The sequence below is a fragment of the Ranitomeya variabilis genome, chromosome 2 (assembly GCF_051348905.1).
Source record: "Ranitomeya variabilis isolate aRanVar5 chromosome 2, aRanVar5.hap1, whole genome shotgun sequence".
Lineage (NCBI taxonomy): Eukaryota > Metazoa > Chordata > Amphibia > Anura > Dendrobatidae > Ranitomeya > Ranitomeya variabilis.
Genome location: NC_135233.1, coordinates 847,287,320 through 847,310,916, shown reverse-complemented (window position 1 = coordinate 847,310,916; position 23,597 = coordinate 847,287,320). Strand labels below are relative to the sequence as shown.

The 23,597-nt window shown below is 41.6% G+C and overlaps 1 protein-coding gene across 3 annotated transcripts in view; it reads right to left on the bottom strand.

Moving 5' to 3' along the window:
• Positions 1 to 23,597, bottom strand: part of DIS3L2 (DIS3 like 3'-5' exoribonuclease 2) — a 445,122-nt gene that overhangs the window by 17,474 nt on the left and 404,051 nt on the right. The gene's annotated exons all lie outside the window — the stretch shown is intronic.

Sequence of the window (23,597 nt, the reverse complement as noted above, 5' to 3'; positions counted from 1 at the left end):
GTGTCACTATATGGAGCTTCATTCATGGAAACACCATATTGTTCCCAAGAAGAATTTGGTGCCTCGCGGATTCTATGGCTCTGTTCACACTCTGGGCAGGTTGACACATTGACCACACAGCTCTAACAGTGTGAACAGATGCATGGTTGTTTTGCAAAAGGTCAGAACTCATGTATGAAAATATCAGCAAAATAGCTTCTTTTTTTTTTAATATTGAAGATGGGTAACAATAATTTGCTTAGGTTTCTAAATGTGTGTCATCTCCATAAACAGTCTAAACAACACAAAAAAAGGATGATACATGGTCAGACAAAGTATTATAACAAAATATATACTTTATTGATAACAATAAAACCAAGTATAGGGAAGGAAATGACAGTGGCTACACAAAGGAGACGCTGTAAAAAATAGTAGGAGGCTCGTACACAGGAATATCAGTCCTCAAAGAGTAAGGTATATAGCCTAAACATACATTCATAAAATGTGCTGGCAAAGTACATAAAAAATCAGCAAAATATGAAAAACAATATAGAAAAAAAACAAACAAACTCAAAGTAAATAGGAATGTGAATGAATTGGCCTATAAAAGGTGGGACACAAAGCTGAGAGCAGCAATATGAGGAAGTGTCCAGAGAGCCATAAAAGTATGGCCACCCATGAGCTACCGATATACTACATCATAATATGCAACTTCCCGTATCAACAATCGCCAAGATATTAATAAATAGCTGCCACAGCTAAGTACCCACTGCAATGAGGACTTGAGGATCCTGGGGACGCGCCTCCGCCCCGGGAAGTTGCATATTATGATGTAGTATATCGGTAGCTCATGGGTGGCCATACTTTTATGGCTCTCTGGACACTTCCTCATATTGCTGCTCTCAGCTTTGTGTCCCACCTTTTATAGGCCAATTCATTCACATTCCTATTTACTTTGAGTTTGTTTGGTTTTTTTCTATATTGTTTTTCATATTTTGCTGATTTTTTATGTACTTTGCCAGCACATTTTATGAATGTATGTTTAGGCTATATACCTTAGTCTTTGAGGACTGATATTCCTGTGTACGAGCCTCCTACTATTTTTTACAGCGTCTCCTTTGTGTAGCCACTGTCATTTCCTTCCCTATACTTGGTTTTATTGTTATCAATAAAGTATATATTTTGTTATAATACTTTGTCTGACCATGTATCATCCTTTTTTTGTGTTGTTTTCATGTATTTGACGATTGGTCCCTTAGGTCTTTTTTTACTAATGGTACAGATTGCTGTGATATTAAGCGTTACCATGGTAATTGGCTATACAAGTTGCTATCCATAAACAGTCTGTGGCATCAATGAAATCTCAATTTAAGCAATGGATGACAAACGTCGTGTTCATATTAATTAGGTTATGTTTACAAGTTATTTTTGTCTTGAGTTTGTTTCTGAAGCCAATACCTTATCTCTTGGCAGTAAAAAAAGCTGCAGTTAAAAATGCAGGTTTGCTTTGTTTTTCAGAATCCCTAAGTTCAGATTTTGAGCATGAACAATACAAGGTGTTAGACCACCATGCAAGACATACATGAAACCAAAAAACATTTTTGGAAAAAAAAATGCAATGTGATCAAATAATTTAGGGGGGAAAGGTTTTTATGTCTGAAAAAATAGTGACCATTCTGAACAAAACAGCTGGATTAATGTATGAAGCACAGCCATGAATTAAGGTTACACGAGTTCATGAATAAGTACACAGTTGTAGAATGTCATTGGTCCGGCATAGTTTACTTTCACGTACTGATAGGGCATTGAAATGGTAGGGCGTTGTTTACTTTAACACATCACTAATTTAATTAAACAGCCATGCTCATGTGGTCATGATGGCTCATTATGGTCTATACTCAGGAGAAATCACAAATATACAGGTGTTTCACATCCTGCAGTACCAGTTTTTTTCCATTAAAAATGCTGCAAAGATCAGCAGAGTTTTTGCACTCAATCATTGCTTTCTATGAATGAAAAATGCTGCAGAATTGCTGAAAGAATCGACATTCCGCAGTTTCCAAAAAAACAGCAGTTTTCCAATTCAGTCAGAAAACAAAACAAGAGTGAGATTTTTAAAATCGTATCACTTTTGCTGCTGTAAAAAGCAGTTTTTAATTGCTATAAAAAAAAACGCAGCAATAAACACAACAAAAACCGAAATGTGTGAACATTGCATTGCTAATAAGGTAAGGCTATGAAATAGGAAGTCGCAGATACGTGCATATCTCCAGACAGGAGCATTAAGAGGTGAGCCACTATTTTTTTTATTGATGGCCTATACGTAGGATAGTTAATCAATATATGATCGGTAGACTGCAGCACCCAGCACCCTCCATCGATCAGCTGTTAGCAGTGGCCACAAGCTCTCAGATGCTACCGGAAGACAGCAGCTTCGTCAATATTAACATCTGAATGGGAGTGGATCTGCAGTACACGGCCGTGGCCACTACAAAAATGATGGAGCTGCTGTGTTCTGTCAGCATCCGAGAACTTCCACCCGCCAGTCACCACTGACCAACGGGGGTGCCGGATGTCACACCCCCACAGATCAGATCTTCATGGGCTAAATAAAAAAAAAAAAAAAAAAGGAGTGGCAAACCTCTAACAAATGCATTTCAGTGGAAACTGTACTGATATGGAAAGCTGTTGAATTAATCCCAACACAAAAGACAACATAACCACTTAGAACTGAACAGACTGCATGCTGTTATCTGAAAAGCAGATTATTAGGAGTCATTAAAGATGACATACGAGGGAAACTCCATTACATATAGCAGGAAAGTCAAGTCATACCTGAGAACTCTCTATACAAGTGTCAATTACAGGATTATTCATTAAGGGCATAGAGGTAGCGATTTCCACAAACTAGCAAAGGAGATTTTTCTTTACATTTCAAAATGTCTTGTGGTATGTGCAGATGATCCGTAAGTGGCAGCGCTTTGGACGCAACGCATGTCCGCTGCTATTGAACGCAGGTAGGTGATTCATTGAACCGTGTGCAATACATTATACGGGGGAAAATTCTCTTGCGCTGACTCGCGTCTCCGCAAGATAGACATGCAGTCTGGAGAGAGGCGCCGCATGTCTGTGTCCGCGGGTGTCTCTGGATGCATAGATCCACTATGCTGTAACATCTGGACGCTGCACAAGTACACAGCGTCCAACCCGCAGAGTTTACTGACCGTGTGCACATAGCCTTAAAGGGAATGCATAGTTAGTACAAGTCTTATTGTTTAAGTTTTTATGTTCAACAAATTCTAATTTTCTTTTATATATTGCACATTACTATCGAAAGTGAGGGTGACTACTCCGACTTATCAGGCCAATACTGCCTTTGGAGATCACTTTTCAGTAATCATCAAAAATTAGTTGATTCTGCTCCAGACTACAGGTTATGGTCCATGTGGTGCTGTTGAGCAGGTTGTTGAAGCAAGAAGCTTAATTATGCACAGAAAATGGAATTAAATCTACAATCGCAAGAAGAAAAAAAAGAAAGCTTCTAGCAGCTTGTATGTATACAATGGATGCTGGTCCAAGGTCCAGCTGTTCTCACAGCCCAAACCTCTAATCACTGTTCCTTTGGGTGGTAAGAGGAACAGCGCTTTCCAACAGAGCTTGTAAGTGCTGCTTTGCAGCTGGCCAGATCACTGAATTTCAGACAGTTTCTATTCCCAGCCACTCCTCCGATGCTGCAGAGGTTAAGCTGCCTTGGCTTGCGGCATCAGAGAATTTAGGCCAGAGGTGCAACAGAGACAGGTCCAGACTGTTAATTAAGCAGGAGAGCACCGTATAGCAAGCACGAAGATGGGAGGATGAGGACCAGTTCAGTCATGACAGGCAATGGTTAACCAAACTTTTTAATATGTCCAAACCAATTTGTTTTTGTGGTATTTTTTCTTTCAAGTCTCTTTAATGTCATAATATTTGCAAACAACCATACTTTTCAAGTGCAAACCTTCATGGCTACCGAGAGAAGCTATTGTGGCTACAGTAGACATGAATGATTTTAGAAGTCAAGCTTTTCAGCATACAGAGACAAGTTTGCTTTCATCACAAACGGTATAACAAAATGTTCAAGTGGCGTACACATCTTTAAACAGCAGGTGGCAGTGTAACTCCTGCGTTTATGACTCATGTAATACCAATTTCGGCAGGACACAGAACCCATACAGATACTAGGGGATACATGCTCCTTCTAGGAATCCGAGAAAGAACAAAACCCTGCAATCTCATCCATTTCTAAAAAGTTCCATGATCTATTTTCTATCTAAGGTCAATCGTTACAAATTTAACAGATGGAATTTTTCCATTTTCCTTAAAAGTTTTCTAGCTTTTTCATTACGTTATGCTGGTTCACGGCATATAAAGTTCTCTTTTCCAAAAATCATTCAACTTTCATTCGTTCCAGTTGCAGAGATCAAATTATCAACTTATTTGCGGTCACGGAGGGCTGTCCTGCAGTGATGGGGTAAATTAACAAAATGAAAAGAAAACATGCCGAGAGTGAAATCTCCATCTGCTCTCACATTCCCAAAGAGGTTACACACAGAGGGTTATGCTCAATAGACTCGAAATTATCCTACTGCCGCGTCTCATTAGACCAGGGGAAGACACAGGGATCCGCAGATCTTGTGCACTGCCCATTTTGAGAGAAGGAAATCGCATCTTAAAAAGAGAACTACGTCACCGCGCTATTTCAAAAATCGGTTTGTGAGTTTGGAATTAAACTTTAATGTGGTTAATACAAATCTAAAACAATTACAGAAAGAAAGTCAACAATGAAAAGTAGCCAATGTTGGCACATTTCCACTAAATATTACATTCGCATGTGGCGGCAAGTCCATGCAGAAAAGTAGTCACTGTCTAGTGCCACTTGGTTACCGAAGAGCCTCGATTCCATGGTCATCCTTCCAGGATGGACCCCCATTCCTATCTAGGCTTATGTAAAAATAACTGGAAGCGTCCATCTCTAATCTCACCGACTGTAAAAATCCAGCTTTATTTCTGTCTCCCATCACATTACCCTCCCTTCTCCAAGTTCGGGAGACATCATTGAATTCGGGGACAGATCGCAGAGATGAAGATAGAAGTGGATAGAATTGGTAAGGGGGGAGTTTTAGGAGCAGTTTAAGTTTTAACATCTTTCCTTTCAAGCCTAAATTCACACACCTCTAAAATCGAGATTAATACTAATCAGCGGGGTCACCTGAACCGAAGAGGAGGAATATAAACCAGCTCACTCGTGATGCATAAGCTGAGTTTCGGGAGCACGGACCCGCTGTGTCCGGGGGTGTAGAATCCAAAAGAAGAAAATGTCCAACTTCACCGAATCCGTGAAAAAAAGTTTTCTTTATTCACAAACTTAAACATGGAGGATACAAACTGCAGCACAAACCATATGGGTACAAATCTCAACGCGTGATGTCATTATTAAGGGAGCTTAGTCTCCAGAAACGCGTTGAGATTCGTACCCATATGGTTTGTGCTGAAGTTTGTATCCTCCATGTTTAAGTTTGTGAATAAAGAAAACTTTTTTTCACGGATTCGGTGAAGCTGGACATTTTCTTCACCTGAACAGAGCAAACTTCTTTTTATATGCCTACGAGACCATTTGCTCAGGTCAGACTGATGATCGGCATCTAAGCACAGACAGTGTTTCAAGGACAATCTCCTATAAAAAAAATGCTATGTTTATATTCATAATTTCTTTCATTTGTGCAGTAGCACAACCACAACTATATAGAAGTTTATTAGAATACAGCACCCTCTAGTGGTAATTTAGATTAACTAGTTTAATATTTGATTTGTACATATCCTCAAATGTCTACCTTTTGTTTTACGGAAAATGGAGTACAATAGATGGTAGATTGACGTCATGTCTACTAAAACATTTCTGTTTGAATTTGTGCAGATCAGCAAGGCTTAAAATGTCACAATATATCCGTATGGTCTATGTCATATGATTTTTTTTCTTTTATTTTTATCCTATGTGAGAATCTAGGAATCAGACAATTGACTACTACCAAGTAGCTCCATGACCTCCAGATAACCCTTAATTGCGGCTGAGACCCTCTGCAAACAGGTAATTAAAGTTAGCCATCTGATAGATTACAGATACCATTTCATAACTTTCAGAAGGAGGTGACAGTTTTCTGGCCCTTGCTTGCCTGTGTCACAGAACTGGAAAACAAAGAACTTTAAGCTGCTTTGTATGTTATGAATTCTGAGGCTTTTATGAACAGCATAGACATGACAGATAAAAGAGTCATTTTTGGAGTCGTATGGAAGTGGTGAACATAACACATTGCCTTACGTCACTGGGCTGTTGCGGTAACACTTTCAAATATCGTACAGATGGATGATGCTATCCATGCCATTTTTTTTTAATCTATAGAAAGGTATAAACGTGACCGTAATATCTACCTCCAGGGGGCCTCCAGGGGCAAAGATATCATAGAAGTTAGGGATCCCATAATTTTCTAAAAAGAACTAGCTACATCCTTTGACTAGCCCTGTTAGGAATCATTGGAGGAGAGGTATGTGGACGCAAGTTGTGTGAATAAAAGCAAATACCAAACGTTGGTCAGTGCCAGTTCTGGGAGATCGTGCATTGTGGTTCGTACTGTTATGCCCAAAAAACTAAGAGCTCCCCTTCATAAGAGACAGAGCCAACACTGCAACATCAGGTTTACTATATTTCTTCGGTTTAACCTTTTATTTTATGTAATTAAATATACTGCATTTTGCCATTTTGTATATTTTTTTATAAACAGTCTACTTTTTGGATTAAATAAAAAAAAATGGAATAGCTACTTTTTTCTTGCTCAAACCGCAACCCTGAAGCAATCAGTACACTATTTGTAATCGGTGTCCAATCGACCTGCACAAATAAATGGTAGTGGCAGCTAGTTACGTTTGCTATTGTGGTGGGGGCAGTGACCATACCAGGGTATGTATATGTATGTATGTCATTTCAATTAAAAAGAATTGGATGTGTATCTACTATATGCTCACTGTAAGTTCCGCAATAAGTGGTAGTAGTGAAAACAGCCATGGCCTCATCCATGACTCGCCGGTCAGATGCCTGACAATTGGAGGTAGAGTGTTCCCTGAAAACTTGGTGCCAGCCGGGAGGCCTACGTGATTCTCCTGGCTGTTCTCTGACAGTTCTTACAACATTCTGTGGAGAGAAGAGAGGAAGGAGAAGCAAGAGACAGATACAGATTCATGTGCAAGTCCTCCCGAATTAACTGCCTTTGCCGCTGCGTTTTTCCTACCGTGAAATGCAGAAATGGGGCAGAAAATTCTGCAAATAGTTCACGCGTGTACTTACTCTTACACTTTAAATGACAAAATCATTAACATTTTTTCACACATCTCATGTCACCATAACTCCCACCCCACTTTTAAAGGAAGCAGGAAAGAAAAAAAAACTCTGAATCGTCGTCATCCCAGGGAGTATCAACAGGCTCAAATTGATGATTGCCCTCTGTTGTCCCATAAGCATACAGCTCTTTGTGAACAGATTATATCTTTCACCTGACCTTTCTTATATAGGCTTAAGAATATACAGTACTGCTTTCCACCAATAGATTCTGCAGATGCAGCAGAGCGCTGTACTGATAAGTTCATCTCTAGAGGAGGGCTATACTGATATGGATCATTCTCTCTCTGTGACCGCTTCAGCCGAGACTCATCTCTTGCTTTCAGGGTCAGGACAAGCTCTTTTGGCACTGAAGGTAATAGCTTCAAAATGTACGCCCCCGGTCTACAGTCCAGTGTGAGACTGCGACCACACATTCTGGCAATATTGTGGCTGAGCCAGACATGGTTTGGATAGTTAATAGCCACATATGAGCACTAATGGCAGCACTTTCACTGCTCTCATTTGTAATCTGATGGAGATGTAAGTAACCATAGCCTGATCGCTAATAAACAATTCACACAACTCTTACTACTTTAGTAAAAAGGTGAATGTTCAGTTACACGTACACACTCTGCACATAGCAATACAGAAGTAAATGGAAGACACGGACGCTGCCGATAAGGACTGTCCAAAGAATAGAGGATATAATTAAGACTCCTTTATTGTTAAGAAATTCGGGCAACAAGTTTCAATAATGAAATTATATCTTCATCAGGCCTGAAAGGTGAATTTCATCCCCCACTAATCATCTATATCTCCACTTTATTGGGTTTAATGTGCTAGGAGGCGCCATGTCTATCTCTTGCAATGATGGATACCCGCTGCCCAACTATAAGACATACAAATAAAAAAATACATCATGCACACCTGTATACACATTTGCCATGCCTGTAAACATCCCTCACAACTGTATACATTTCTTTACACACACTGCACATAGTATACATACTCTGCACACACCTATATACACTATATTCAGGTATGGAGGTTTGTTGGCAACTAAAATCTTTTGAAAGTAAGCAGTACTTGACAGTCTCCCCATTTAGCTAGTAGTTGCGTGATCTGAACTCTCGTGGCTGTGCCATGTTTCCTACATTGTGGCAGTGCCTTGAGAAACTTGCCCAGCACTAATACAAATCACCTGAGTGAAGCAGAACAAAGTTAGAGGGTGTGAGAGGCTCTGCTCTTTAGCAAGTGTGTGCTTCCCTTTATCAATCCTTCATATCTGAAAGAACTAACTTCCTGCTCTTACAGAGTGCAGAGTGGCTGGACAAAAAGTTTAAAGTGTTACTCCTTATTGAAACATAAATGTAAGGGAAAAGAGGAAACCATAGAGTCCGCTCACTGGATCAACGTTGTACTGAAACTGTGTGCTACAACCATGAGTAAGGCGTAGCTGAAACGCGCTAGTTGGAGACCACTGGAGGAACCACTAGCGTTTTAGGATGTCTAAATTTCTGACGTTTTATTCATCTGACTCCTCGCTGGAGATTTTTTTTCTTTGCCGCATACTCCTTATTGCACTCTCACATTTAAAGTTAGATGATGTCATAAGTGGGTGTACCTTTGTCTACTATTGGTCCCGGCTCTGTCTGCAAAGGGCTAACCATATACAAAGAGCTGCTGGATGCTCTACTACGAGGAATTAGAACATCTTAACTTGTCTCAACCAGTCATTGAGTACTGGGCACATCAGGAGATTGTATACCAGATCCTGGAGGCCTTGATGGATGGACTCCAGTGACCACTAGAAATGCGTTACCTATATTCATCCAGGTCCATTTTTAACGTTTACTGTGAAATTTATCTTCCAATTCTGGTGTCACAGTTCGCTGTTAAATAATGGTACTTCCATTAATACTATTTATCAAGCATGTTGTCCTTCAAGAGATCTTGTGATGTTTACGTACGTAAAAAGAATTCTACTCTTTGTAATGGACTCTCAATACAGAAAAGATCAAGAGGTCTTCGCTGGAATACAGCAACAATGAAGAAAGGAAAAAAAAAACAACTATGTTGAAATTGAAATGTTAAGTAAATTATAATAGAGAAAAAAAGGAAACATTTAAAAAAAAAAGTGTAGGAGGGATGTGGAAGAAATAGTAAAAATGATTGCCAAACCTATAGAAGATCATTAGGTCATTCAATACCCAATTGGCATCTTAATGAGTCACTAATGAACAGGTATCAAATATCAGGTCTTGAAACCTTAATGAGGTTTGAATTGCAAAAGGACCAGCAACGCAAGAAAATGAATTAAAGAAAAAAATAATTAGATGTATGTAGTGCACAAATCCCTCGGCGTCCAAACTGTCTTTAGATGGCTGCAAGTTACAAAATGTTTCGAAACTATGGCTCATTTTGCATTACCAGTTGGGAGAAAGCCTACATTGAAGAGATTATGCAGTATGATTCCTAGCTCACTTTCACTTGTAAATTCAGTGTAGAATGATGAGAAAGTTATGTCTGTCATTTCATTTTAGCATGCATTTGTAGCAGACAAGATTCCCCTTGTAGTGAAGAATGGCCCTCAGGAAAATATATACAGTAAAATTCAAAATTATTCACCGTCATTGCAAATAACGTTGGTTAACGAAATGAACAAACTTTCTGCTGTTTGTAATAATCCAATAAAACAATTTAAACAGTGGGATACAATTACATGTTTTCTCAAAATTAACAGAGAATTATATTTTCAGGACTACCGCAGACTCAGAATTATTCAGCCCCTCCATGACAAGAGAGACCTTTGTTATGACCTGCTGAAAACAGGATGTATAGCAAGACACCGGCTTCTGGTAGTGTTCCCGAGGAACCCTCTCTAATATACATGGGCTTACATAATTCAACCACCTTCTGCAAATCCCAAAGATTTGCTCTCAGGTTAAAGTAAGGTGATTGACAGTCACCCCAAAATCGTTAAGGACTACCTCTAAAACCGAGTCTTGTCCTTTTTGAAGGTCCAGTTACGCCAAAACTTCACCTTCCTCATAGAAGGATTTCCTAAACCTTGATTGAATCCAAATTGCCATATACAGGTCCTTCTCAAAAAATTAGCATATAGTGTTAAATTTCATTATTTACCATAATGTAATGATTACAATTAAACTTTCATATATTATAGATTCATTATCCACCAACTGAAATTTGTCAGGTCTTTTATTGTTTTAATACTGATGATTTTGGCATACAACTCCTGATAACCCAAAAAACCTGTCTCAATAAATTAGCATATCAAGAAAAGGTTCTCTAAACGACCTATTACCCTAATCTTCTGAATCAACTAATTAACTCTAAACACATGCAAAAGATACCTGAGGCTTTTAAAAACTCCCTGCCTGGTTCATTACTCAAAACCCCCATCATGGGTAAGACTAGCGACCTGACAGATGTCAAGAAGGCCATCATTGACACCCTCAAGCAAGAGGGTAAGACCCAGAAAGAAATTTCTCAACAAATAGGCTGTTCCCAGAGTGCTGTATCAAGGCACCTCAACGGTAAGTCTGTTGGAAGGCAAAAATGTGGCAGAAAACGCTGTACAACGAGAAGAGGTGACCGGACCCTGAGGAAGGTTGTGGAGAAGGACCGATTCCAGACCTTGGGGAACCTGAGGAAGCAGTGGACTGAGTCTGGTGTGGAAACATCCAGAGCCACCGTGCACAGGCGTGTGCAGGAAATGGGCTACAGGTGCCGCATTCCCCAGGTAAAGCCACTTTTGAACCATAAACAGCGGCAGAAGCGCCTGACCTGGGCTACAGAGAAGCAGCACTGGACTGTTGCTAAGTGGTCCCAAGTACTTTTTTCTGATGAAAGCAAATTTTGCATGTCATTCGGAAATCAAGGTGCCAGAGTCTGGAGGAAGACTGGGGAGAAGGAAATGCCAAAATGCCTGAAGTCCAGTGTCAAGTACCCACAGTCAGTGATGGTGTGGGGTGCCATGTCAGCTGCTGGTGTTGGTCCACTGTGTTTCATCAAGGGCAGGGTCAATGCAGCTAGCTATCAGGAGATTTTGGAGCACTTCATGCTTCCATCGGCTGAAATGCTTTATGGAGATGAAGATTTCATTTTTCAGCACGACCTGGCACCTGCTCACAGTGCCAAAACCACTGGTAAATGGTTTACTGACCATGGTATTACTGTGCTCAATTGGCCTGCCAACTCTCCTGACCTGAACCCCATAGAGAATCTGTGGGATATTGTGAAGAGAAAGTTGAGAGACGCAAGACCCAACACTCTGGATGAGCTTAAGGCCGCTATTGAAGCATCCTGGGCCTCCATAACATCTCAGCAGTGTCACAGGCTGATTGCCTCCATGCCACGCCGCATTGAAGCAGTCATTTCTGCCAAAGGATTCCCGACCAAGTATTGAGTGCATAACTGAACATTATTATTTGATGTTTTTTTTGTTTGTTATTAAAAAACACTTTTATTTGATTGGACGGGTGAAATATGCTAATTTATTGAGACAGGTTTTTTGGGTTATCAGGAGTTGTATGCCAAAATCATCAGTATTAAAACAATAAAAGACCTGACAAATTTCAGTTGGTGGATAATGAATCTATAATATATGAAAGTTTAATTGTAATCATTACATTATGGTAAATAATGAAATTTAACACTATATGCTAATTTTTTGAGAAGGACCTGTAGATGTTTCAGATTTCCAGTGTGAGAGGAAGCAAAGCAGCCCCAGAAAAAAATCGAGACAGCACCATTAATCATTGCAGACAAGTTTTTCTTTTCAACCTGTGTGTTCTTCTTTACCAAGACATACTGCTGATCTGTAGGCTTGAAAAGGTCTAGACTTGTTTTAGCACTCTTCAGAACAGTCACAAAACTTCTGTAGCTTTATTTATACGTAGTATAGCGTATTAAATCTGTATACCGTATATACTCATGTATAAGCCGACCCGAGTATAAGCCGAGGCACCTAATTTTGCCTCAAAAAACTGGGAAAACTTATTGACCCAAGTATAAGCTGGATGTGCATTGTTCCCTAATCCCTATTCTGGTATGAATGGTTCCTCATCTCCGTCCTTCTATGCATGGCTCCTTATTACCATCCATGTATGCATGGCTCCTCATTCCCATCCTTGTATGCATGGCTCCTCATTCCCATCCTTGTCTGCATGGCTCCTCATCCCTATCCTTGTCTGCATGGCTCCTCATCCCCATCCTTGTCTGCATGGCTCCTCATCCCCATCCTTGTCTGCATGGCTCCTCATCCCCATCCTTGTATCCATGGCTCCTTATTCCCATCCTTGTATGCATGGCTCCTTATCCCCATCCTTGTCTGCATGGTTCCTTATTCCCCATCCTTGTCTGCATGGCTCCTTATTCCCCATCTTTGTGTGCATGGCCCCAATGAGAAAAGCATTTGAAAAAAAAAAATCCTACTTACCATCTCTGCGCACCCTCGCAGCATCTTGTTCCGATGTCAGCAGCTCCTGTGACCAAGCAATCACGTGTCCCCGCTCATTAAGGTAATGAATATTCACCTCTCCACGCCTATAGAAGTGGAGAGAGGTGAATATTCATTACCTTAATGAGCGGCACCCGTGATAGCCGGGCAGCTGCTTTGAAGCAGACGACTGATGCTGACACTATGCGCGTGCTATAATAGAAATGAATGTTAACTGCAAGTGCAGTGAATATTCATTTCTTTTTAGCAGCTGGCACAGGCTTTAGCTGCAGCAGCCGCCTTCTGTCTCCTGTCACCCTCTGCTCCCCCTCCCCCGACATCTTCTGGGAGAATGACTCGTGTATAAGCCAAGGGGGTATTTTCAGCATTAAAAAATATGCTGAAAAACTCGGCTTATACACGAGTATATAAGGTAATCAATTTTAATATATTTTTATTTCTATAACGCCAACACTTTCCGCAGCATTGTACAATTCAGTGTTTTAACAATGCTGCATGAACCAGTCACCAGTATGTGTACAAATACAGAAACAAAGTGCTACTGAGAGTATGGAAGGGAGAACAGGGAATAGTTAGTGAAGAGACAAGCCAATCTAAAGAAATGTGTTTTTAGGACACACTTGAAAGTGTGGATAATGTCAATTACAAGGAATGTCTGGGATAGTATGTACCAAAAAACTGGTACAGCACAAGAGAAGTCTTAGAGGAAGTAATGGGAGATACAGTTTATAGCGGATGTTAGTCTTAGATCATTAGTGGACAGAGAATATGGGTAGGATGTAGAGGACTATCTTTGTAAATTTGTGTTTTTATGGGTGAATCTATTCAGTGGAGTGAATAATTCAGTGACTGCAACAAACATCAGATGTGACAAGATTTAAGACTGACGTGAACAACGCAGGTGGTGTGCTGGAGTCAAATGCTCCAGATTTATAAAGAAACATACCCCTTCATGTGTGCCTAACTACAAATCCTACTCCAGTCCCTACTGGAGCAAGATTTTGTGGGGTAGCAAATACTGCCGATCGTCAAGAATCTGACCAACGGCGTTCACTATGCCCCAGTCTAACCCAATCTCTACCCACTTTGTCAGAGCTGGGCAAAAATGACTTGAGATTGCCAAATTGCTAAATTTTAGCGCAACCTCGGGTTGCACCAAAATTATGTGTCTTTTCAAAGATTTTGACTCAATAACTGTGTAAAAGCTTTGACAAATTACTTTTATTTTTGGAGAAACCACTTTTGTTGTGTAGGGCCATTTAAATTGTTCTCATCTGATTGGTTTATTGCAAACAGAACATTTGTAACTTTTGCTAATAAACCTAACTTGAAATGGGGGTTGAATAATTTTGATTGCAACTGTATATACGGAGGGCAGACTAAGCCTCTACAACAAGGCTGCAACTTGATAACCGAAACAACCCATAGAGAATGAAATTCTGAATTTACGAAACAGGATGAGGTGTTTGCAAGGTAGAAAACTAGTGCTACACACCTGTTTTAAGTCCACGTGGAACTTGGAAATTTGGTATTTAAAAGTTTTATTAGGCCTTTGATGTGCAAACCATCTCTGGGCTGAGAACTGGATACAGCAGAGATAAAAGGAGTACCGCAGGAAAAGGTTTACAAATGTTATTCTATAAACTGGTATAGGAAAGTATAAAAGAACAGCAACTATTACTACTGACAGACTGGACCTTCTTAGCATGTCTCCCTATGGGTTTGACTGTTCATTTGCAGTATAAATATTTATAAAGCGTTAAGGAAGTCTCTGCAGCATGTACAGAGCCATAACTTCTAGAATTTACAATAGGTTATTTATATGGAGCCCCTTACCCAAAAGTAAAGCCTCATAGCTCTAGTGGTCAAATGTTTACGATTTACAAAGTAATTTCACAATTTAACCTTATTCTGTATTACTTTGATAGTCCTGAATTACCATAGTGTTTAAATTAGGTTTTTACATCACGTGCATGGCTTTTTTCATACCATACTAAATTAGTAATTTTGCAATTTTTACACTTGCAACTGGTGCATATGTGGATTTGTATCCCCTGTCCTTTCAGGAAAAGTTTTCATCAGGTTCCTTAGGCTATGTGCACACTGAGTATTTGCTTTGCAGAAATTTCAGCAAGGTTTCTGCATCTCTTGGCAGCAAAATCACGCATTTTGCTGCAATTTAGGGTGCGTTTTTGACGTGGCTTTGTATGCGTTTTTTGCATGCTGTTTTGTACAGCAATGAAGGCTTTTTTTTACCTAAATAAAGACATTAAAAAAAAGTTGTATGATGTAATTTCTTGGTTCAACACCACCTTTTTCATTCTGATGCAGTGGTATCAGAGTAATGGAATTAGGGCTTGGTGTCAGCAGCTGTCTTTAACACTAAGCCCTAGGCTAAGTAATGAAAAGGTGTCAGGCCAACACCCTAATAAATAAACAAAACACACACACACTGTAACTAGCCTATGTATGTAGAATAGTGTTGAGCGATACCTTCCGATATGCAAAGGTATCGGTATCGGATTGGATCGGCCGATACCCAAAAAGTATCGGATATCGCCGATACCCGATACCAATGCATATCAATGGGATACAATATCGGAATGGTTCCCAGGGTCTGAAGGAGAGGAAATTCTCCTTCAGGCCCTGGGATCCATATTCATGTATAAAATAAAGAATAAAAAATATTGATATACTCACCCCTCTGACGGCCCCGGCTCTCACCGGTCCAAGCGTCTGCCTCCGTTCCCTAAGAATGCAGAGTGAAGGACCTTCGATGACGTCGCGGCTTGTGATTGGTCGCGTGACCGCTCACGCGATCAATCACAAGCCGCGACGTCATCGCAGGCCCTACACTCACTCATTCTTAGGAACGGAGGCTGCCGGTTACATCGCTAAGGTCCAGGGTCCGACGGAGGGGTGAGTATATCAATATTTTTTAATTTGTATTATTTATTTTTTACATGAATATGGATCCCAGGGCCTGAAGGAGAGTCTCCTCTCCTCCAGACCCTGGGAACCATACGCACCGCACACTTCCAATTCCGATATCGCAAAAATATCGGAACTCGGTATCGGAATTCCGATACAGCAAATATCGGCAGATACCCGATACTTGCAGTATAGGAATGCTCAACACTAATGTAGAATGAAACTACATAGGCTGTAACCAAGTAACTCGATTTAAAGAAAAAGAAAAGAAAAATTGCATGGGCTCCCGCATAATTTTCATAACCAGCAGAGGAAAAGCCGAGGGCTGATGTTAATATTCTGGGAAGGAGTCCATAGCCATAAAGGTTCCCAGGCTATTAATATCAGCTCACAGCCGTTTGCTTAGTCTTTACTGGTTAGTTTACAGGGAGGACCCCAGAAAAAAAAATTGACATAGGGTCCCAATATAAAATGTAATCAACAAAGGCTAGGCAGACAGCTGCTGGCTGATATTAATAGCCTAGGAAGTGGTCATTGGATATTGCCCCCCCTGGCTAAAAAAATCAGCTCTCAGCCACCCCAGAAAAGGCACATCTATAAGATGCGTCAAATCTGGCGCTTAGACTTGCTCTTCCAACTTGCCCTGTAGCAGTGGCAAGTAGGGTGATGGTTGGGGGGGTTGATGTCACCTTTGTATTATCAGGTAACATCAATCTCACAGGTTAGGAATGGAGAGGCGTCAATAAGATGCTCCCATTACTAACCCCATAGTGATATTTTAAAAACACACACGCAGAGTAAAGTCCTTTATTTGAAATAATAACAGTTCTTTATTGAATCTAAATTAAACCACTCACCGAATGCCTATGTCTCCTACAAAAAATATAAAATAAACCACAATATTCCTCACCTGTCCGCAGAGGAGATGATGCATAATGTCCCACGATGATCCTGATGACAGAGCAGTCACTGATGTGGTTAAACTTTTTACTGTATTTAATAGTCCCCTTAGGAGACTTGAACCTGCAATCTTCTGATCACTTGCGCATGTATAGAGAAAGTCAAGATCTATGAATGCCAGGCACGGGGTACTCGCCCGCAGCTTTTAGAGGCATGTGATGGCAGATAAAATCAGCCATCAAACTGCCAGGAAAGATGCCGGCTCAGCGTGCGAGCCCAAATCAAAGGCAGTGACATGACATCTGACGTACATGCACATCATATGCCGTGAAGGGGTTAAACCAGACCTGGGCAAAGAGCCCATGGACAGAGACATCCGTGGGGCTGGAAACCAGAGGTCCACGGGCCACACCGTGCCCGCCTGCTCGCTGTCTCAGTTGTCTCTATAGGCGCTGAATGCATTGGTGGAGGAGGGGCCTCCGGCCACTTCCACCACAGATCAGCGTCTGAAACAGCTGACGCGATGACATTTCATCGCTTCAGCTGTGTAATGCAGAGTCAACGCACAAGAGACAGGGAGAGAGGCAGAGCGCTGGGAAACGGTACCGAGGCGAGTATGTGGTGGTTTTTTTCCCATGTGTATGAGATTTTTGGGTGGACATGGGGAGGCTATGAGGCTGTCGTGCAGAACATGGGGAAGCTATGGGGCTGTCGTGCAGAATATGGGAAAGCTATGGGGCTGTCGTGCAGAACATGGGGAGGCTATGGGGGTGACATGCTGCACATGGGGAGGTTATGGGGTGACATGCTGCACATGGGGAGGCTATGGGGGTGATATCCTGTACTTGGGGAGGCTAAGGGGGTGACACTTCACATGGGGAGGCTATGGGGGCCTCATACAGTATATGGGGAGGCTATGGGGGCCTCACAGTACATGGGGAGGCGGTGTGAGCCTCATACAGTATATGGGGAGTCTGTGGGGGCCTCATACAGTATATGGGGAGGTGATGTGGGGCCTCATGCAGTATATGAGGAGGTTGTGTGTGGCCTCATGCAGTATATGGAGAGCTCATGCTTTATATGGGGAGGCAGTGTGGGGCTCATGCAGTATACATAGGGAGGCTGTGTGGGGCTCATGCAGTATACATAGGGAGGCTGTGTGGGGCTCATGCAGTATACATAGGGAGGCTGTGTGGGGCTTATGCAGTATATAGGGAGGCTGTGTGTGCCTAATGCAGTATATGAGGGCAGCACGGTGGCGCAGTGGTTAGCACAGCAGCCTTGCAGCGCTGGAGTCCTGGGTTCTAATCCCACCTTGGACAACATCTGCAAAGAGTTTGTATGTTCTCTCCGTGTTTGCGTGGGTTTCCTCAGAGTACTCCTCCCACATTTCAAAGACATACTGATAGGGAATTTAGATTGTGAGCCCCATCGGGGACAGCGATGATAATGTGTGCAAACTGTAAAGCGCTGCGTAATAGGTTAGCGCTATATAAAAATAAAGATTATTATTATTATTGTATATGGGGAGGCTGTGTGTGGCTAATGCAGTATATGGGGAGGTTGTGTGGGGCCTCATGCAGTATATGCTGAGGCTAAGTGGGGCTTATGCGGTATATAGGGAGGCTGTGTGGGATTCATGCAGTACATGGGGAGGTCTAATGCAGTAAATGAGGAGGCTGTGTGGGCCTCATGCAGTATATGGGGAGACTGTGTGGAGCCTTAAACAGTAAATGGGAGGATGTGTGGGGCTCATGCAGTATATATGGAGGCTGTGTGGGGCTCATGCAGTACATGGGGAGACTGTAGACCTCATGCAGTATATAGGGAGGCTGTGTGGGGCTCATGCATTATACAGGGAGGTTGTGTGGGGCTCATGCTGTATATGGGAAGGCTGTGTTGGGCTTATGCTGTATATGGGGAGGCTATGTGGAGCTCTTACAGTATATGAGGAGCTGTGGGGGAATTCAAAAGATATACAGAAGGGGTTGTTCTCCGGTTCAAACGATATATAGGGGGTGAGCAGACTTAATTCTGCTCAATATTAAGTAATACAATTAACATTAATATACACTAGTGGCCAAAATTGTGGATACACTTGAAGTTTTTAATAATTTTCTAGGCTTCTGGATCTTTAGGTGATCTTACTTGCTTGACTACATACCATATATACTCGAGTATAAGCCAACCCAAGTATAAGCCGAGACCCCTAATTTTGCCACAAAAAACTGGGAAAACTTATTGACTCTAGTACAAGCCTAGGGTGGGAAATGCAGAAGATACTGGTAAATTTCAAAAATAAAAATAATTGAGACATCAGTAGGTTAAGTGTTTTTGAATATCCATATTGAATAAGGAGCCCCATATAATGCTCCATAAAGTTCACGATGGGCCCCATAAGATGCTCCATATTAAAATAAGCCCCATAAGATGCTGCATAAAAGGTTAATGATGGCCCCATAAGATGCTCCATAGAATATTATGCCCCATATAATGCTGCACACAGGTTGATGGCCCCATAAGATGCTCAATAGAATAATATGCCCCAAATGCTGCTCCATAAAGGTTGATGGCCCAATAAGATGCTCCATAGAATATTATGCCCCATATAATGCTGCACAAAGGTTGATGGCCCCATAAGATGCTCCATAGAATACTATGCCCCATATAATGCTGCACAAAGGTTGATGGCCCCATAAGATGCTCCACAGAATAATATGCAACGTATGCTGCTGCTGAGATTAAAATGACTGACATACCTCTCGTCGCTGGGAGCCAGGTGCCGATGTCGCCGCTGGCTCAGGCCCCCGGCACTTGCAATATTCACCTGTCCCCTTTCCACCGCCACGCGCCGCTGTGTCTTCCGGGTCTCTACGGTGACTGTTCAGGCAGAGGGCGTGCACTAACCACGTCATCGCGCCCTCTGACCTGAACGTCACAGCCAGAGGACGTGGAAGACAGAGCGGTGGAACGGGAACAGGTGAATATCGCATGGCTCACCCCCCCTCCTGGCGCGGTCTCTCTGTATGTCCCTGCTGCTCCGATGGTCTTTGGCGCTCACCGGCAGCTTGTTCCTGTGTTCAGCGGTCACATTGTACCGCTCATTAAAGTAATGAATATGCACTCCACGCCTATGGGAGTGGAGTTGTGTCCATATTCATTACTTTAATGAGCGGTACCACGTGACCGCTGAACACAGGAAGAACTGCGGGCGCCGGAGACCATCAGAGAAGAAGGGAAGTGCAGAGACTGCGACGGGAACAGGTGAGCATGATGTGACAGCAGCCACTCCTGCCGACCCCCTGAAACAATAACTCGAGTGGAGCACTTTTAGCCTAAAAAAAATGGGCTGAAAATCTCAGCTTATACTCGAGTGTATACGGTAATTATATTTATAGCCCAGAGGCGCAATCTGTTACTAAAGATATCGGGTGACTAGTTTTCGATATTTTGTCGGTAGTTTTTATAATTTTGATAAGAAATACTTTACTTTATTCTTTGTGAGTAAAATTCATAAATGTTTAGTTATATGTTAACTTTTCTTTATGTCCACATTAAATTAAAAATAGTGTTTTAAAGATACAGTCGTCACTTTATCCTTTCAGTATAGGTCCTACAGGCTTTAATTTCTTTACAATCTTTTGAGAATTTTTATTTCTTGCATTTTATAAATATTTAAATTTAATTTTTTAACTGAATAATTCTAATTGTCTATTTTGAGCTCAAACTCCTGAATGATTGTTTTTTTTATTTTTTTTTTTAAAGATTTTAATCATGCCAGCCACAAAGAGGTCTAATTGGTCTCCAAAAGAGAGCTATTGTTTTGAGGAAGGAGGGATAAAACTGCTAGGAAGATGGGTGGTGGAGCCACTGCTTCTGGAGTGCAAAAGCTGTGTTCACGTTTTGCCGATAGCTGCAGCATCAAAACTAAAGGTACCTTCACACTAAACGATATCGCTAGCGATCCGTGACGTTGCAGCGTCCTGGATAGCGATATCGTTGAGTTTGACAGGCAGCAGCGATCAGGATCCTGCTGTGCCATCGTTGGTCGGAGCAGAAAGGCCAGAACTTTATTTCGTCGCTGGATCTACCGTAGACATCGCTGAATCGGCGTGTGTGACACCGATCCAGCGATGTCTTAACTGGTAACCAGGGTAAACATCGGGTTACTAAGCGCAGGGCCGCGCTTAGCAACCCGATGTTTACCCTGGTTACCAGCGTAAACGTAAAAAAACCAAACACTACATACTTACATTCCGGTGTCTGTCCCCCGGCGTCCGCTTCCCTGCACTGTGTAAGCGCCGGCCGGCAAGCAGATTACAGCGGTGACGTCAACGCTGTGCTTTCCGGCTGGCGCTTACACAGTGCAGAGAAGCACAGCGCCGGGGGACAGACACCGGAATGTAAGTATGCAGTGTTAGGTTTTATTACGTTTACGCTGGTAACCAGGGTAAGCATCGGGTTACTAAGCGCGGCCCTGCGCTTAGTAACCCGATGTTTACCCTTGTTACCAGGGGACTTCGCATAGTTGGTCGCTGGAGAGCTGTCTGTGTGACAGCTCTCCAGCGACCACACAGCGACGCTGCAGCGATCGGCATCGTTGTCGATATCGCTGCAGCGTTGCTTAATGTGACGGTACCTTGAGAGTGGAAGAGGAAAGAAAAAGGCAACAACTCTAAAAAGAGAGAATTGTTAGGCTAGGCTAGTTTCACACTAGCGCTCGGCAGGGCTGCGGACTTCCTCCGTGAAGCCCCGCCCACTGCCGTGCCTCTTCATTCCGCTCCGCCTACGGCTGCATGCATCCTGCGTACCCCATCTTTAACATTGGGTACACAGGCCACGTGGATGAATGCGTAAGGCTCCGCATGTGTCGTTTTGAAGCTGCGCAACTGCAACAAAATCCCAACATGTCGCCTTAGCCTTGCAAAACAAAAGAGCATCAGCCAAAGAACTCAACCAGCTCTTGCATGATGGAGAAGTTTTTGTGTCGGATAGAACAGTACGTAGCGGATTACTTGATGCCGGTCTTAAAGCAAACACACCAAGGAAAAAGCCATTCCTAAATGTTAAACAGAGAATTAAGAGATTTTCCTGGGCCAAAGAACATCTTAGCTGGACAACTGAAAATTGGAAGAAAGTAATCTGGAGCGATGAAACAAGAATATTAATTTTTGGTAGTGACGGAGTGCGTTACATTCGGAGAAGGCCAAAGGAAGACTGTCTTTCAGCGTGTATGACCGCTACAATGAAACATCCTGAAAATGTTATGTCCTGGCATGGAATTGGGAGAATACAGGTCCTTGAGGGAACTGTAAATGTTTCAAAATATATTCATGATGTCTTTGAACCAAAGCTCATCCCATCAATTCGTGACCTTGGCAGACAGAAATTATTTTTCAACAGGATGGAGCACCATGTCACACTGCAATGCAATGTCTAACATGGTTTAAAAGCAAATACATTTCTGTGCTTTCATGGCCCGGAAACAGTCCTGATCTTAACTATCGAAAATCTGCAGTCAAGATTAAAGCGGTTGGTTCTAGTAAGCGACCGAACAACAAACAGGCATTGATTGCAGTTGTTATCAGGTCCTGGTACCATGTTATAACCACAGAGTACCTGAGAAGTCTTGTTGAATCAATGCCAAGGAGATGCAAAGCTGTTATCGATGCTAAAGGATGCCCTACACGCTACTAAAGAAAGAACACATCGGGATAGCATGAAATTACAATATTAGGACGTGATATTTTGATACGGCCATTCAGCTGTTCTTATAGAAGTAATGAGATGTTTTGTATTATGGTAACCTTTTTTCTATGTAGAGGTGTTCTACCTTAGACTACTTGCAGCATTATTGTTATAAACACTTTGTATGATAGCATGCTAAAAACTTTTAAGTGTATCCACAATTTTGGCCACTAGTGTAATTACCAATAATATAATAATTGTAATATATAGATATTAATATTGAGAAGAATTAATTTCAGCCTATTGGTTCGGACCTCCACAACAGTCACGGTCTCATGTGGCCCCTCGGGAAAATTAATTGCCCACCCCTGGGTTAATAGGCCATTTCCTTAAGATCATTTCACTTAAAAAAAAAATAAATAAATAAAAAAAATTAAAAAAAAGGACGATGGAAAAGCAAAGCTGTCCAGTTTCTACTTAAAATTTCATTCTATCGTGTTAAAAGTTAACAATGATGTACAAAAGTAAACAGATGCTTCCCTCTATCGCTTTAACCATGCTGCATTTAACAATGCGGAGCACATTACTTATGTCTGCAAACTCAGCATTCAGGAGATAATACTCTTACAATTGACTCAATACTTCACTTAGCATCCTTCCATGATCCCTTATCCTCAGCCATTATCCAACCTATTAGTAACCCAAAGAAAAGAAAATTTGGTCCATCTTAGACGCTCATCCATAACAAAATAGTAACCCAAAGAGAAATCGGACACAGGAGCATATCAAGTAACAAAGTAACAAGCTTTAGACAATTCATAAAAACATCAAACAATACAAGTAAAAGGAAGAATAAAAAAGGGGAGAAAAAGGTCTGACCCACTGAGGGATTACGAATATTTTTTTACTATTTAATGTGCCTCAGTTTTACAGCCTTTGTCTTATGCTTTTCTTGCCCCTAGGATTTTGTGCCTACTTTACCATACCTTTTAACCCCCTTTTTTATTATTTCTTTCTACTCGTATTGTTTGATTTTTTATGAATTGTCTAAAGATTGCAACTTTTTTACTTGATATGTCCCTGTGTCTGATTTCTCTTTGGGTTCCCAAACCTATTAGTAGCTTTCAGAAAAGCCTCACTTTTGTCAAACAGTGGTAGAGGAAAAAGTCTGCATCTCTCAATAAAACCATGGATTTTTACGCCGGACAA